The 14871-nt window shown below is 49.1% G+C and overlaps 1 protein-coding gene across 1 annotated transcript in view; it reads right to left on the reverse strand.

Moving 5' to 3' along the window:
* The window catches only part of SPSB1 (splA/ryanodine receptor domain and SOCS box containing 1), a 32889-nt gene extending 21909 nt beyond the window's left edge, over positions 1–10980 (reverse strand). Inside the window, exon 1 of the mRNA XM_054175803.1 lies at positions 10726–10980. The gene's annotated coding sequence lies outside the window, so the exon portion shown is untranslated. The remainder of the gene's footprint in view (positions 1–10725) is intronic.
* Positions 10981–14871: the final 3891 nt, after the last annotated feature.

Below are 14871 nucleotides of genomic sequence, written 5' to 3' on the forward strand. Positions count from 1 at the left end.
AGAAGGAAAGCAGTTTCCTAGGGATGTTCCTCAGCAAAGAAGAAACAGTCACTGCATGGCAGAACACCTCCAGAGTGTTTGGGCATAAATGGCTTGTGATCCAGCCAGCAGAGAAAGGAAAAAAGCAGTGGCATTTCTTGCCTGCCTAGGACAGGCTGTTCTTTGCAGAAAGTCAAGTCAGGATCATCATGAGGTGGTTACATAACCCAGGTTTTTTAGACATGCTCCAGTCCTGTAACAGCAAGAGAAGCACTGAAGTTTGTCCCAGAAGTGTATCTGCTGTGCTCTGCTCTGAGTGGGCACACCAGCACTTCACACATTAGGGCAAGAGATGGCGGCTTCTACAGTTCATATGGAAAGCTGCTTCTACCTAACTACCAAGTGGAGAGAAGCCAACAGTGCACTCTGCCTGACCCAAGCCATGGCCAGTCTCTAGAAAGATGTTTGCCTGGGCTCTGTGAGGCAGCTGCCAGGAGCTATGTAACTCAAACATTGATTATATGAGCAAAGACCCAAAGAAAGAGCAAGATAAACATGCAACAGACTAGGGCCAAGACATTTGTCAACATTCAGCAAACCACTCCAGCAGCATGCTTAGGAAGGTAAGCCCTCCACAGCCAGGAATACACACCAGCAACCAGCCACCTCACAGCAGCTTCCAATGAAGTGCTGAACTAAGAGGATATTCCTGGCAGACGGATTACACAAGAGACAACTCACACTGCCAGCTTTACTGGAACACACACAGCAACTCCCCAAAGCACAGCATGCTGGGATGATGCCTCACTAGATTTCTGACTTGTCATTAGCCAAAAAAAGTTTAACGACATGGTTGGACTCTGTGTTTAAATGTAATTGGCCTGGGACATACCATAATTAGGAAGAGAGACATTGCACATCTCAGTGAAGCCTACAGCTGGGCACTGTCTCAGCATGATGCAATGTTTTGCTTTCACCATTACCTGAAGGAGTCCTTGGAAGTTGCTATGGTTGGGTGAGATAGGCAGTGTGACCAAAAGCTTCAGCTGGCTTCTTACATCATTCAGCACAAGGCCTCACATAACACAGCACAATTTTAGAAAGCCTTTCCAGCCTGGCTGCACAAAGTCCTATCCCTACACAAGTACAAGACAAATCAGAGCAGGCAGAGCATGCCCAAGTGCAATGGATTAAAGCACACCATACAGAGTGTGGCTGCAGGGATACACACATTGCTTCAGAGGACATCTGCTCTGTGAGGTGGCCAGAGAGCCACCAAGAGCAAGAGCAACTTTTTCCTGGAAATAACAAATTGTGGTAATAGAAGAAATGTTTTTGCCAAAAAGCCTGACTAGGACATGCACCTACAGCACTGTTCACTTGCTTCACTACCAGTCAGTGTCCAGAGCAGCTGGTTCAAGTGGCAAGAAGTGGAATTTGTCCCTTAGTCTTGGTAGGACACACTCAGAAACACATTCCTAAAGCACAGCTTTATCAGTTTAAGCTCTGTAAAGCAGGAGACATTTTAGGTACTTGACTCACCACCTGCTGTGTGCCAGCATTCAGCTGCACCTCAGTTGTTTAGTTGGAGCAATGAAGTAAATCTGTATGATTAGGTCCAGCAGAGTGGGGGGAAAAGCGAGTTTGAAGTAACAGTTGACATGGGTTGCTTCAGCACATGCAGCTAGAACAGCTGGTTAGGAGCTAAGCATGCTCTCAACCATGCAGAGGGAACATATGGTGTGACCAGCCGGGCAGATGCAGGGAGAGCAGTGGCTGCTGTCTACCTCAACTTCAGCAAGGCTTCTGGCACTAGCTCCCACAACATGCCCATAGGTAAGCTTAGGGAGTGTGGGTTAGATGAATGCATAGTGAGGTGGGTTGAGAACTGGCTGAACAACAGAGCACAGTGGGTTGTGATCAACAGTGCAGGGTCTAGTTGGAGGCCTGGTGCCAGTTTGGGTAGGACACTTTTGGCTTTCCAGGCAGTCGAGTCTGACAGCAGTCCAGTACTGTAACTGCTGGAGAGAGCACTGAAAAAGTGTTGAAGCTTTCTTTGCATGGAAAGATTCTGCCTACCAATTATGCTTAATTGCAGATATCAAAGTCATACCTTAGAGTCTTGCTCTCCTTGTAACTTGGGTTCAAACAGTAAGGTGTCAAAGATATTTTGCCCTCTCAAAAGCCAAGTAACTGAACACAGCTTGCAGCTCCACACAAGACTTACCTCTGCGCCTTTGACTCCCCAACAGCCTGGTCTTGCACAGAGTGTACAGCCACATGTCACACCCCAAGCAGCTTCAAAAAGATATTTTCTTTACATTAGAAGTACAATCTTCTGCAGGAAAGAAAAGGAATGGCCACTGCTCAGTGTCTGAGGTCTGTTTGGGGGTGAATGAAGATGCCAAGATGGTTTTTCATCTCCTGAACGCCTGACTACCACAGAAGCCTGAATAAGCAGAGGTGAAGAACATGCACGTTCATCATCTCTTCCTTCCCTCCCTAGGGCTTCTCAGCAGACTAAACTGTGGGTTTCCTCTCTAAAACAACAAAATTCCTGTACCTGTAATTAAGCCAACAGCTTGCTGCTGTGACTATTCCAGACACCACCTTCTGAGTCTTCTCCATTGAAATCACCCATTCAAAAACCTCTCCAACGTGAGAGACAAGAAACAGCACTACAGCCAGCGATGGAACAAGTTCATTTAGCTGTAAGCAAGCCTGAGTTTTCTTATCTAGGCATTAAACAGCTGCCAGTACTTTCACAGTTCAAAGGCAAGACAAAAGCTATACAGTCAACCTATCCTCCCAACATACCACAGTCATCATAGGTCCTCATAAGTCAACATGCCTTCTAAAGAAGTGTTTAACATCAACATTTGTACAGTCACTTAATTCCTGGTGAACCCAGCTATTTGATGTGGGCTACAGAAAGCTCCCATGACATCAATGGAAAGTTTCCAATTAGGAAACCAAGTTTGAAACACATTTATAGAACTTGAGAAATAGGATGAAACCTTGTAGCAACAGTCAAAAGATCTGTCCTTAAAGATGCACTCAAGCTGCATTGCTTTTTCAGAGCTCAGCAAGCAAGAAATACAGAGATAAGCAGAGTTATGTTAGCTGCTCCCTTCAGTATCTAAGCTTCTGGCTCTTTTAAGGCTGCTCAGTCTCAACCCAAGTATGCTCCCCTGTTTCTCAGCTGCTGAAGTCCTTAACCCTCCTTTGAGGAGGCTGGATGGCTTTGCCAAGATTTGCTGAGCACAACCAGCAATTTGAAAGTAATGAGAAGGCCACTGCCACCCACCGCTCAGTGCACTACAACCTCCTAAACATGGAAGAGAAGTAAACAGTCTAAAATATCTAATGACTGGGATATCAAACAAAGCCACCACATCCAACATCCTCCCCTAAAAACCTCACACCACAAATGAAAACCTTACCTTGCAGTTTTCTTTCCAGTCAGTTCATTACACAGATACTTCTAATAGCCAATGCAAGTAAGAGCTGAAGTCATCCTAATGCCTCGGTGATACATGCAAGGATTTGAAAGAGCTGGCTACAGAGCTCTGCACCCTGGGTAGATGCACCTAGCCACCTCCTAACTGGGCTGCACAGCTTTTCCATCAGACTTGCAAACAAAAAGGGCTACACTCAGTGACCTGGGAAGCCAACTCCTTCACTGCTGCCAGCCTGCCACCTGCTGGGCCATCTGCTCTGTCCACTAAGGACAGGACTTCCATGTGACACCTATTCAGCACCACAACCTTGGGTCAGGCATGATTTCCACAACGAGCTTGTTCTGTGGGTGTCTTAGACATGCTTGCCTTCTGTGCAGTCAGTGGAAGCTGTTTACCCTGACTGCTCATGTGCTGCCACATGGCTGTGCCCACAACAGCAAGGTGAGCTCTTCTACCTGGAAGGTGGGTGGCTGGGAAGGGAACACCAGCATGCACTTCCCATCATACCCTACAAAGGAAAACGAATCATTAAAGTTGGAAAAGACCTCTAGGATCATCAAGTCCAACCATCAACCCAGCACCATCATGGCCACTAGACCATGTTCCACAGTGCCATCTCTACATGGTTTTTGAACACCTCCAGGGACAGTGTCTCCACAACCTCCCTGGCAGCCTATTCACTCTTACAGGAAGCAAATTGTTCCTAATATCCAGCCTAAACCTCCCCTGGTGCCGCTTGAGGCCATTTTCTCTCATCCTATCACTAGTTACCTGGGAGAAGAGACCAACCCCCATCACACTCCAACCTCCTTTCAGGGAATTGTCTCAGCCTCCTTTTCTCCAGACTAAATAACCCCAGTTCCTTCAGCCACTCCTCATAAGACTTGTTCTCCAGACCCTTCACCAACTTCACTGCCCTTTGGTTGAGTCACAACCGAAATGTGTACTGCACAAGTCCTTAGAGAAAAAAATACCACCAAGCATTCCTGCAAGTACCTCTGGACAGATCTGCCACCCTGCAGTGACACAGCACTCAGCCACTTCCCCCTCGTAGAACCATGCACTGCTCTGGCTATGGAGCAAGGCAGGGGGCAGTTGCACAATCTGCAGATGTGGGTAATGGCTCCTTCCAGGTGTCCCCTCCCACTTAGAGTGTTGACACACAAAGCTGTGCCTCTTGCAAATCCAGTTCAGTGTCCACACACCAGGCTTTTATCTGATTACTCAGATAAAGCCTCAGGATTTAATGTTATTCATGCCAAAAGTACAGATTTGGGCCTGTGCGGGCACATATGACCTGCCCCTTTAAGAATCCCTCTGGAAATCAACATCTTGCAGCCACTTGGCATGCCTCATACCCAAAGAAAAGTACATCAGGAGCACCAGCACCTCAATAAAACAGGAATGATTTCCCTCCAGAAAAGCTCTCAGTTCCTTTAAAAGCTGCATCTTGCAAACACCAAGATAAGAAAGTTCAAGTATTTAGCAGCTTGTTGGTCCTTGAGTAGGTCATCTCAAGAACAAAACTACAGTATCTGAATTCCAGGATGGCCTCAGATACTGAAATGGACTCTTCAATAAACATAAGCTCCACAATTTGCCCTTTTTCTTCTTCCCATCCCAACATACAGCAAATCAAACCCATGACCTGGAACACCAGTAGGACATCACCATGCTGGTCTGCCTCACTCCCTGTGTTTTCACCATTACCCAAGCCCACAGCCACTTCACAGCCCCTTCTTAACTCCTACACAGCAGCTGTACATTGGCAAGACCATGTGCCACATACCTAACCTCACAGCAATATCCTGCTGGAATTGCTGCCATGTGTGCAGCTCTTCTGCCCTTTTCCTCTTAGGCTGCAAGCTAAGCAAGATCTAAGAGATGCATGTGCCTGAATCCATGCCAGAGTCAGGTCTGAGGCTGAAACCACTGATAACTGTCTGCCTGATCCTTACTGCAAGAGGGACACACAGCACTCCACAAACCCTGTGAGGTAGCAGGGAGAAAACAATGCCCTGGCTCACAAAAAAGACTGATTCACTCCCACCCCCAGCTCCATTTCATTCCAGCTGGAAGCGCACAACACGCCACATGGAAAACCCCAGAACATTAGTAGTTGAAACTGTGTGGGACATCAGGCAAAGAAGTCAAGTGTTCAAGCCAGCAGTGCAGAACCTTGACAGCAAGCTGAGGGTCAGGGCACAGCACAGCCTGCAGCAGCTCCTGCCTATCATACAATGCCAGAACATGAAGTCCAAGCAACTCATTTTCCTACTCATAAAAGTCAAGCCAGGTACTTTCCAGGTTCACACAGAATCACCAAGGTTGGAAGAGACCTCAAAGATCATCAAGTCCAACCTGTCACCACAGACCTCATGACTAAACCATGGCACCAAGCGCCACGTCCAATCCCCTCTTGAGCACCTCCAGGGATGGTGACTCCACAAGCCCCAAACCTCTCCTCAGCAGAGGCATCAACAGGTTTCTTCTGCAGCTGTTCAACAATTCATAGGAACTAGGATATAAGCATTAACTCTCCCAGCTCAGCTTACCCCTTACCAAATGGCCCACAAAGTTTTAGGTATTTCTTTCCATGGACACCACTTGAAGTCCCAGATGCACTGGTGCCCTGAGATTAGCATGGAACAAAACAATCTCTCCCTCACTGTCCAAGTTCAATAACACAAGCAGCTTAGCCTTCAAATAGCATAGGGAGAGAGGCCCCACGTAGAACTGCTGACAACTCAGCACCAACCCCAACCATTTCACATGCAATGAGTCTCAGTTCCTCCAAGAGCATGGACCGCAGACTGTTTGAAGTACCTCAAGAGCACTGTTCTCTCCTCGCTGTGCTGCCTCCCTTGCAGCACAGCTCACTAGGCTGCACCACTACAGACCCAGGGATCCTGAAGTACCATATGACCATGAATTAGGCTATCTAGGGAAGAACTACACTTGGTTCAACTCCAGGACTTCCTTCAAGCCTCCAAACACTGCAGTCAGAAACCAGACATTTGTCACATCTCTACTTAATGCAGAGTTTAACTTGCAAAAGGCCACTGGAACCAGAAGTTCTTAACAGTTTAAACAAAGAATTTCTAAACATCTGAGGCCAATGTAGCCTTCTCATGTAGGGAACAGCTTGGCCTTACCCCTTGCTTGCTTTTCTTGGCTGTTTACCATCTGTGGCTCACGTTCTTTAGAACTAAGTCGTTTCTGCAGTTTTTGTGCAACTGAGTGCCTTTGTACATTTATGGTGTCAAGGCCCCATCTGGGATCTCCTCAGGACAGATTCCTGACTTGATAACATAGCAGCTATCCAAAGAAAGCAGTTTGAAACTAACATCTACACAGCTGCTCTGACTTACAAGCTTCATCAAATTCCCCTCCCAGGCTAAAAGAATAAGTCCATGTTTGGTAACTCCATTCAGACATGATCACCTTCTGTCCCAGAGCTCTCCAGTCAAAAGCTGTTGCTCTCACTTTGAAATCAAGCAGGTGCTGGTTCTTGTTTGGATTTTTAAGTAAAAAGTTTTCTTGTCCCAGGGAAAAAATTGCATGTTACAAGCAATAGTAGCTTCCCATGTTCTGGAAGATGAAACCAGCCAGCAGAACCATAAGACAAGGAAATGTCAGTGGACGAGAGTCCTGAGGGTTAAAGAAGATAAGGCACAGGCAGGTGGCTGTTTCACTCTTAAGATCAGAAGATGTTAATCCAAACATCTTTGAAGCTGAAGGTCAATGCTGCTTAAACTACACAGCCAGAAGGGAGGATAACAAGACAGCCTAGTGTTTCATTCATATGGTAGGAATGGATGACATGCTGTCCCCCACTCCTAGCTGTGGCACTTCCACACTGTGGGCAGAAGAGACATTTCCCACCCCACTGCCAGAAATCCCTGCATGACAAATCTTTTCTAGTTCCACTCTTTTGAAGGGCCACAGGGCAGAACCCATTAAATAAAGCCTGCTATTCATATCCATCCCTGGTGATCAGGCAAGAAGAGTGTTAGCTTTATGTTCTCCCTGTTCAAAAATTCTAAAGCAATGTGTTGAGTAACTGGAGCAAGGGCATACATCAGGTCAGATATATAGAAAAGATTAGCCTACAGATGTCCCTGGCTTCTGTCCCTACACTTATCCCTCTAAACCACACTGCCTGGGACACGCACTCCTGTCAGACTGCCACGAGCACCAGCTGGTCTGGAAAGCTCTGGACCTTAAGCCCAATCTCAAGCATGACAACATAGGACAAAAGGAACTGCTCCCAGCAGTCATGAGAGGCACCAAGCACCCATCTCAGTGGCCAGCACTTGCATCTGCTCATCCCAGAACCCCCTCATTTCCAAAGCAGAGACCTCTGCAAAGGCAGCCTGCAGTACCCAGGCAGCCCCTTGGGTGGGCAGATAAGGTTTAACTCATTTTCAGCTCAACATTCCAGATCAGGTTGGATGGAGCTGATCTAGTTGAACACATCCCTGCTCACCGCAAGAGGATTGGACTAGGTGACCTCCCAATGCAAAGCATTATGATTCTATGAGCATCCTTTCCTTGCTTCTTTTGAAGAGGTGACACTGCTTTAGTAGTCCCTGGGGAAACATGCAGCACATAACCCATCTTTGCTAAGGGCAACTGCACTCATCCTCCCCCTCCTCCAGCAATTATTTACTGAAACAGTGACAGCTCTAGCAGTTACTCACAGGCAGCAGAGAGACACATTTTGTGGCTCAGTGTAGAAACTGGAAATGAGTCAACACCTTGACATCAACCCCTTCCACAATGACCACCAGCAGAGCGCTCCAGTGACTGCAGTTTGGTAGCCTTGGTTCTCAGACACTTACTCACTTTTATTCTGCAGGCATTACACAGCTTTGTCTGGAAGCAGCTAGCACCTACCTTGTATATTTTACCAGCAAATTCACTTTCTAATTCACATCAATGCCTGCAGGCAGAGGAGCAGGGCAGCAGTCTCACAGCCAGCCACACACATCAGCCTTTGGCCCAGGCCAGATTAGGGAAACTCGCACCAAAACAGAGCTTGTTACTGTTATCCATGCAGGAAACTGTTTCTCCACTGCTAGAGTGCTACATTACTTTACTGGTTTATACACCTCCAAATCTCCTTCCACAGGACATGAAGATAAGCGCAGACCAGCTGAGGTCATCTCATTGATGCTCCCTGCCAACACCAGATAACCCTCGCTCCCCTTGTCAACACAAGCCCTCAACAGCTCCAGACTCAGTCGGTGCATGTATATTACAGCCCTAAACTATAAAAACAACCAGCAATTGTCCTTTAGAGCCAGCCTAGGAGATGCAAATTCCACTGCATTCATCCCTTCTGCATCTTATATCCTTCAAAAACTACATTGTGACTGCAAAGACAAACTGTCAGCACGGTCTACTCTCATTCACAAAGCCTGGCACACACACTGTCCTGACAGGCTCACTAGCTACAAATTTTTAATTCCAGTAACTTAATGAATTCTTAATTAGCTCTCACAAGTCTGAGTTGACAAGACAAGTAGCCCTTGCAGACTGCTTTTAGTGTTCCTGAGAAAAGGAAATGTAAGGGGCCAGGGGAAAGAGACAGCAGAGCATGAAGCAGAGAACATTTTCCACATCCAGGATCTAGCAGCAGTGAGCTGACTCCACACAACTGCAGGACGTATCAGCTAGCCAGTTCCTGGAACACAAACCCGCATCTCAGGAGTATCTAAGATGAGTTTACAAACAGACTCCAACCACAGTACAGTGCACTTCAGTAACCTCTAAATATAGGGGAGAGGCTGCAAAAGCCTGCTGTTGATGTTCTGCAACAATATGATCCCCCCTAGAGAAATACACTGCTGAAGTTCATCCCTTGCCTTCAAGGGAGGAGAAGAATAAATTACTGCTTTATGTGTCCATCATCACAAACACAGAGAGCCATCCCAGGGCCAGTGGCCAGGCACAGTGACAGAGCAGGGAGGAGACCGGCACAGTAGCCACTGGTTGGTCAGGGCAGACACTCCTCCAGAGCCACTGGAGTGCTTCTCAGCATCGCCATTCACTTTGTAAACAGCAGCACGACTCCATCATATTCCCAGCAGTTCTCTTATCCACTCACCACAGAAATGAACTTCCTCATCAGCTGCAAGAGCCACTTTGACACCATCCCTCCTCAGCCAGGTCTTTTATTACAACCCACTGGGAGCTCCACATAGTTTGGTCCCAGTAACTTAGCAGTCAGCTTGCACCCAGGAAGACAGCTGCCTACAGCACTGTGCTTGGCAACGGTGGAGATCAGACATTAGCAGGGTGGGAAACGTGAAGACTACTTCTAGAATAAAAGATTCATAAATTCATCCTGCATTGCCATACGGAAGAAGAGAGCTGGTCTTTCTCCAAGGGGGCAACTCCATTTTTTTAACCATCTTGCAAACTTCCTCATCTGGAGCAATGGCTCAGACAACTCGTGGGCTTCTCACCAGGCATGGCTACCAGCAGCCACACTGACCACCCACTGCTCCAGCAGGTATAAGGAGCACAAATTACATAGTTCAGCACAGACCTACAGCAAATGTCATCTCTTCCCACAACCACAATTAAGGTACTTCAGATACGGGATTATGTAAGCTCCTATTGCAGTAGCATAGGACAAAACCAGACACATTAATGAGGCTTTGCAAGGTGTGCTCCAGAGACCACCACGGTAAACACAGACAGTGACCAACCAACCCTCCTTTCTTACCCGGCTGAAGCTCCCTGCACAGACCATGATCAGCGCTAGCTTCTCAAAGCCACACACAACCACCCCAGACAGTCCTTAGCAGACACCCATCCCTCACCGCATCCCGCTCCCAGCCCCAGGAGCCCCGCTGCTCCGGGCCCCGACGCCGACACCAGTGCTCCCCAGGGATGGGGCCACAGCCACGGCGAGCCGGTGCCCGAGCCGCCGGGGGTCTGCGAGTGCCTTGGCGCTGCCCGGGCGGCTCAGCACCGGCGTTCTCACCCCAGCCCTGCCTCTATCGCGATTTAACCTGGCGGCAATCGCGGGCAATCTCTCTCAGCTGAAAGAACAGGAGAGGAGCAAAGGAAAGGGGATCTCCGCTCCGCGCCCCTGGGAATGGAGGGAGCCAGAGGCCGCTGCAGCCCGAGGCGGGGAGCCGGGCCTGTCACCGCCACCCCGGGGAAAGACCACCACAGGGCCACCCTAGAGCCGCCCAGGCCCGCGGGCATCTGCGGGCACCCTCGAGCATCCGCCAACCCGCCTCGCCCAGCGCCCGCCACGGGCTCCTACCGTTCCCAGGCTGGCGGCCGGACCATGGCAGCGGCCGGGCCGGGCCCCGCCGGAGGCTGCTCCCGGGGCCGTGGTGCTGAGCGCGCAGAGGGCAGCGCCCGCCTCTTCCCCGCCGCGGCGGGGAGGCTGGAGCCGCAGCACCCCGGCTCCTCCCGGCGCCAGGCGCGGCAAGCGGGTCGCGGCCCGGCCGTCACATGGCCCAAATAGCGCCCGGCGGCGGCCCCGCTCCGCCCCCGGCCTGGCCCGGGGCGCGGCCCCGCTCCGCCCGGGCCCGCTCCCCGCCCCGCTGCGGGCCGCCCGCCGGGCCGGGAAGGAGGCGGGAAGCGGGGCGGGGCCGGGGGGCGCGGAGGAAGCGGCGGGGCCTGGGGGTACAGCCGGCGGCTGGGAGCGGCGCTGGGCTGCGAGGTGGGGAGCGGCAGCCTCTGATACACAGCTCCGGACCGGCCGGGTCAACAGCGGCACGGTCTCGGGGTGAGGGCGGGCTGGTTCCGTTCTGTGCTGCCCGGTTTGCGCTGAGAATGGATGAGAACGGCGGCCAGGAGCAGGCCCGAGGCCGTGTGGCTGCTCTGAGGACAATCTCGTCACTTTTTAATGAATTGCGTCCTCGGTGTCCTTCGCCAGCCACTCGGTGTCCCAGTATTTGCAAACGCTCCAGGGAACGCGTGTGTGCTCTTTGGAACTGATTTGTTTACCAAAATAACAGTTCTGTTCATTTCAGGGGTTTTGTTCATTTAGTTTGGTTTGTTGTTGGTTTGGGATTTTTTTTTTTTTACCGTAAAGCAACTTTTTGGACCATTCTGCCCGAGTCCTGTCTTTCTGAGGTGATTCGTCTTCCAGTGTTCCCAGACAAAACGATTCTTGGTAACAATACTGCTTGGGGCTATAAACCAGTGGGTTGTCATGAATTAAGCAAGCCGTGTTGCATGGAATCCCAACTGAGGACCACCTAAGAGCTGAAGGACTTGGTGTGAGTGATTCAGGAGGTGGCAGCCTGCCGAGTGCAGAGCCAGTGCCCCTGCATCCTGCTGAGCTGACTGGATTTGGGGGATGGCATTGACATGGGGCCTTGATCAGTACTCATCACTCAAGGGAAAAAAAAAACCCAACACAACCAAACAACAATAAGAGCAGGGTTCATTTGTGTGTCCTCATTTTATGTCTTTACTTCCAGAGGACTTTGCTTTCATCTTGGCTGAACTTAATTTCCAGCACAGGGCCTTAATTCAAGCAAAGTTCAATCATAAACGTGCAAGTGCGTTCTCCTGACCTAGCTAATTTAATTAAGTGGGCTTCTAAGCCATTTTTCTCCTGGCTGTGCTCTTAGGGTGTGGGAAGTGATTGCTTGTGTATGTGTGTGCTGGATCTCTGGGGAGGCTGGTGGAAGGAGGTACACTCTGCTGAGAGCTGGACAGGCTTTTGGACATGTTTCATGGACCATACATTAATGTATGACGTAGTTATGCCAGTGCTTAAAATCCTGCAGCTGCACATGGGATGAAATCAAATCACATAGTCCCCAGGGACCATAAACTCTCCACTGCTAGGTTATTTCTTCCAGTACACAAGGCTACCAGCAGGATGGAGACTCTTTTTTTGCTAGGAGTTGAATGGAGAAGACAAGGGGTGATGGGGACATGTTACTCCTGGGGAGATTCCAGTTGGACTCCAGAAGAAAATTTTTCACAATGAGAGCAGTGAGACACTGGAATCAATTCCCAAGAGAAGCAGTGAATTCCCCTACACTGGACAATTTTAAGACTCAGCCTGAAAGGTTACTGGGCCACCTCATTTCAGCTGCACTATCACCTAGAAAAGTTGGGCTGGGTGATCCTTGGAGTCTCTTCTAACCTGCGATTCTGTGAGGTGGTCACAGCAGGACTGCCAGTGACACAGAATGGGTAGGATCCAGTGCTGAACCCACCAAACTCTCAGAAGAACGCAGAAGATACGAATGCAATGCAAAGGCTGAGAGGGGGCAGTTAGTCTGCTGATTACTGTCCACCTCCTCACACCTTTCCATGCAGTCAAAAAACCCCAAGGAATCCCTAAAGAGGGTTTCAGTCAACGCAAGGAAAGAAGTTCTGTTAAACATGGGACAGTGCATGAGTATGAGGCTGTTTGTAGGAGCATTCATATCTTTGCAGGACCAAGGCATTAATTTGTTAAACATATATTGAAGTCCTTGGGGAACAGCTGCTCTGTGCCAGCCATTGTGGTTCATTAAAAAAAGCCCCAACACATTCACATTAGATTAAACTTACTACTTAGCTGGCCAGAAACATAAGGGAGATTGTAGATACAGCACAAATATGTTCTTTCACACCCTGCAAGAGAGAAAGAGGAGAAGATTTATGTTAAACAGATACATATTTGGGTAGCTTTCCCAAAACCTCTTTGCTTTGACCAGGTGCTGTTCCAGTTTCAGTCAATTTCCCCACTAATGAGTTCTTCAGCATTTGTCCCCAAGCATGTCGTGAAAATCTCCCTGTTTTCCTGCAGATTACTCTTCAGTTATTGGCCATGCTTTGGGGTCCCATATTCACCCAGAGACCATGAGAATACTGCTCTGAGGGAGCTGAGGAAGGAGTCGGGCACTGCAGACTGCTCTGGTGCTTGCTGTTGCCACACTTTCCAAAGATACTCTCCTGTCTCTTTCTTTGTCTGACATTAGGAAGATGTTCTTTACTATGCAGGTGGTGAGACACTGGAACAGGTTGCCCAGAGAAATTGTGGATTCTCATCCCTGGAAGTGTTTAAGACCTGTCTAGATGAGGCTTTGAGCAAGCTGGTCTAGTAGGAGGTGTCCCTGCCCATGGCAGAGGGGTTGGAACTAGATAAACCATCTCAAGCCTTTCTATGATTCTTCTGCCAGTGCCAAAGGTGTTAATATGTCAGGCATATGTTAGCTGGACAGAAAGACAAACAGAAGGCTCCAAAACTGCTTAGAACTGGAGCTCTGTGGATCAGGTTCTCCTTTACTACATTTAACTGAAATGCTTTGTTTCATTGCTGCCTAGGTGGGAGGCTGCTGTGAGAGCCTGACTGGTTGGAGTGGGGCAGAGGCAAGGATGGATTCATAATCTAGAAGGCAGAGGTGAGGCAGTGGTTGATGAGTTGGCTTTTGATGCCTAGAGATGTGGATGGGGAGTTTTTCTCTTACCCTGGGGCCTTTTCCTGCCTATCTACTGTGACCAAGATGAGTAACAGAGCCAGGGCCAGGGTCCAGAAGAAAGGCCAAGATCTTTCTTGTGGAGACTCAAAAGTAGGTTCTCCTTGGCCTGCCTAGCCAGAGCTCTCCAGGGTGAGCACAGCATGAGTCCCTTCTGCAGCAGCAGAGACATGTCATCACCAAGTCCAGGAAAGTTGTGAATGATGTCTGAGAGCTGTACAGGAAACTCAGCAGGCTTTAGTCTGCCTGTGAATTCAGCTGCTCTGCTAACTCCAGTACAGTCCTGTTACCTGCTTCTCGGCACTGGTCAGCAATGACCCTTTATCCCTGCCTCAGCACCCTGCAGCACATTTCCATGGCCAGGTGTGAGCTGCTTTCTCTCACAGGCTGGTGTTTTCTTGTGCTCCAGTTCCAGGTGTGCAAGGGTTTCCTGCTGGTACAGAGATCCCTGTTCTTTACAGTGAGAGGGAGGAATGGGGTGGAGGAGGTCTAAGAGCAGCAGGGAAGTTGGAGGAAACCAGACATGACAAGTGCTGAAGCAGAACATTTCAGCTTTGTGGTGGCTTCTCGCCAGATGAGATCACAGCTCCTATGGAATCTTGTCTCCTTTTATTTCCTTAATGTTTGACTTTCTTGCTTCCTTAAGAAGCAGGAATTGCTAATCTTCAATCACTTGCTTTGAATACTGCCCACATCTCAAACAGCAGTGCAAACAATGGCAGAGAGGGGGGGACTGAGGAATGTCAGTATTTACGGCCTGCAATGGAATCCCTCTAAGCCTAACTGGGGATGGAGCCTGGACTAGAAGGACTTTTCCAGGTATCATCCTTGTGAGTTTATGCTAAGATTGTTAAAAGGGAGGTGGGAGGGGGAGTGATTTGGCATGCTTCTTTTTGTGGTCAAAATTGAGTATTGTAGATTGACTATGGGGTCTGGAAGTGGATGAGCCTTCTGCGAACTGGGGCCCTTTTGAGTGT

The sequence above is a fragment of the Dryobates pubescens genome, chromosome 33, assembly GCF_014839835.1.
Source record: "Dryobates pubescens isolate bDryPub1 chromosome 33, bDryPub1.pri, whole genome shotgun sequence".
Taxonomy (NCBI): domain Eukaryota; kingdom Metazoa; phylum Chordata; class Aves; order Piciformes; family Picidae; genus Dryobates; species Dryobates pubescens.